The sequence below is a fragment of the Lactuca serriola genome, chromosome 7 (genome assembly GCF_051521515.1).
Source record: "Lactuca serriola cultivar US96UC23 chromosome 7, Lser_US96UC23_V15, whole genome shotgun sequence".
In the NCBI taxonomy this organism is placed as follows: Eukaryota; Viridiplantae; Streptophyta; class Magnoliopsida; order Asterales; family Asteraceae; genus Lactuca; species Lactuca serriola.
In genome coordinates this window covers 206,208,294-206,211,057 of record NC_136414.1, presented here as the reverse complement: position 1 = coordinate 206,211,057, position 2,764 = coordinate 206,208,294, and positions in this window count along the sequence as shown.

Below are 2,764 nucleotides of genomic sequence, written 5' to 3'. Positions count from 1 at the left end.
ATGTTTATGCTTATGTTTCTTTATTGACAATGACATCCCAAACGTTTTAAAATGAATAAAATACGTTTCTTCTAAAATGTTTTGATAACGTATTTATCGTGTTATTCTAGGAATAAATTCCGCAACATTTTTATGAAAAAGAAGTACTTTGATTTTTATAAAGCATAAACAAAATCGGTCTTTTCTGACCGTGAAAATGGGGATGTCACAGTTGGTATCAGAGCATTAGTTTAAGCGAACTAGGAATATGGATTTATTTCTAGACTTAAACTTAGAATGCTAAGCGATGATTGTGAGGTGTGAGTACTAGATTATTTTAGGGATTGTGCCTAAAATGCTTTTATGTGCTAAATGTTTGTGCCTGATATGCTGTTATTTGTTCGGATCTATGGTCTATTGCCGACCGGATCTGGAAACCTTATGTGTTTAGCATTCTAAGCGTTTAACTACGATATTAGAACTAGCATATAAACGTTTCGGGGTGATAAGGATGATTTAAACGTCAATCCTAAATAAAGATCTAGATTCACCTTATTCGGTGTATAGATCAAGATGGAAAGGACCCGTAGCGGAAACGTGAATGCAAATGAGAACTGAGATCATCCCCCAGTGATTGAGCAAATACCGGTTGTGGTGGCCGCTGCTGAGCCAATAACGATGGCCGGAGTATAAGCGATGATCCAGGCGATGTTGGCTCGTCAAATGGAGGAAACCAGACGTTTGCTCCAACAAAATTGAGAGGAAGCGACCATACAGATCGAATAGCCCGAGTTGAACAAAGGGCAGACTGAGGAGGGGAACAACAGTGAAACCGTTGGTCAAGTCAACCCACCAATAGTTCGACAAAACAACCAAGGTGACGGAGTCGAGAGGAATGGGTGCAAGTACAAGGATTTTCTGACGTGCAAGTAATTGACTTTCACTGGAAAGGAAGATCTGATTGGGGTCATGGATTGGATCTCCGAGGTGGAATTAGCTTTCATGACATGTTGTTGCAGAGGCAAACTACAAACCACGTTTGCGGTACGCCAGTTCAGAGGAGGCGCGGTTCGTTGGTGGAACACTCTGGGGAAGACTCTAAGCCCCAATGAGCCCCTACAACTGACGTGAGCATAGTTTTTGGTGCAGTTCAAACGTAGGTACTGCTCAGCCCAAAATCTGCTCGAGCTAGAAAACCAATTCCTTACCTTGAAGAAAGGAAGCATGTCTATTGATGAATACACCAACAACTTCACAAAGAAGATGGAGTTCGCCTTACGTCTTGTTCCGGATGAGCTGACAAAAATCGACAAGTATGCAAATGGACTCCCATGGGAGTACACGGTGCCAGTGCGTCAGGCACCTACTTTGGAGGCAGCTACCTGGGCTGCCAAGTCGGTTGAGGAGATGATCAAGGGAAGAGCCGCCAACAAAACCGAGGTTGGTGAAAAGTGGAAGTTTGAGGGGTCTGCGAAGCACCATGAGAGAAGCAAGTCCAGTACAAAGAAGTTTAGAGGAAGAGGAAGTGAAGAAATATGGTTCGAGAAGTGCAAAAAGAAACACTCTGGAAAATGCGGTAAGGAGGTGACTTGTTTCAAATGTGGGAAGCATGGGCATTACGCCAACGAGTGTAAATTCAATAAAAGGGTGTATTATGAATGTAATGAGGAAAGGCACTTCAAGCAAGATTGTCCGAAGAGAGAGGGGGATACAAAGCCAAATGTGCCACCAAAACCAAAGGCGAGAGCATTTCAAATTATCCTTGACGAAGCAGATGACAATGCGAAGATTTAGGAGTGAAGGCTTGACATCCGAAGGTCGAGTTATAAAGTAACCATAGAATCATATGATGTAGCCTATTAGAGGCATAGTCTAGGATGAACTTGAACACCTATGTAATAGTTTCAAGGAGTAATAAACCTTCGTTTTGATATCTGATGTGTTAAGTTGTTATGTGATTTTCTTGTGTGGTGACTTGGAAAACTGCGGGACAATACTTGGAAAGAGTATGAGTAGGTGTGAATGGTAGTAGAGGCCTATACTACCGGAAGCACAGAACTCACACTTGGATCAGGGAAAGTCACAAGGTTACCAAGAAACAAGTAATTGATTTCGTTTTATTCAAGTGTGTTGTTACCCATCGTTTCAGTAATGACTAAGAAGATTGTTAATATTCCGACCCTAGTGGTCATATCACATTGAGTCCGACTATGATGAGTAGGTTACGTGGTTTAGAGAACCAAGTTTGATGTAGCGTCCGACTTAAACCAAACGATTGAAATCAAAGAGATCAATAGAAGTATCGCGCTTGTTGTTAAAGAAGTGGGTAGCTAGAAATGCTACGTGTGATTACATCACATTATACCATGAAGGAAGGCATATTCCATTTCAGAATTTAACTCTAAGAGACCTGAGTCTAAGCGTTGCTACAAACGGTGATAGGTCATTAGAATATGACACATCGGTCAATTGTAGTAATCAAACAAAATTATCCTAAGTTTGTTAATAAGAAGAAGGAGCCTCTGATAAAGAATGAGGTTGTGACACGAAGGTCATGATTGAAAGTCTAACGAGCAAGTGCAAGATCGAGCATCGCCTGCATTCAGGGAGTCCAAGAGTTAGATACTCATTCAAAGAAACAAGGAAGTTACGATTATTACCTAGGATGAAGAGATAACATATGGAATCATTATATTGTCCAGTTTTGTTGATGATTCCGGGACGTAGTCATCCTAAGGGGGAGATAATTGTAACACCCGTAGATCCAGGCTAGTCAATTTAGAGG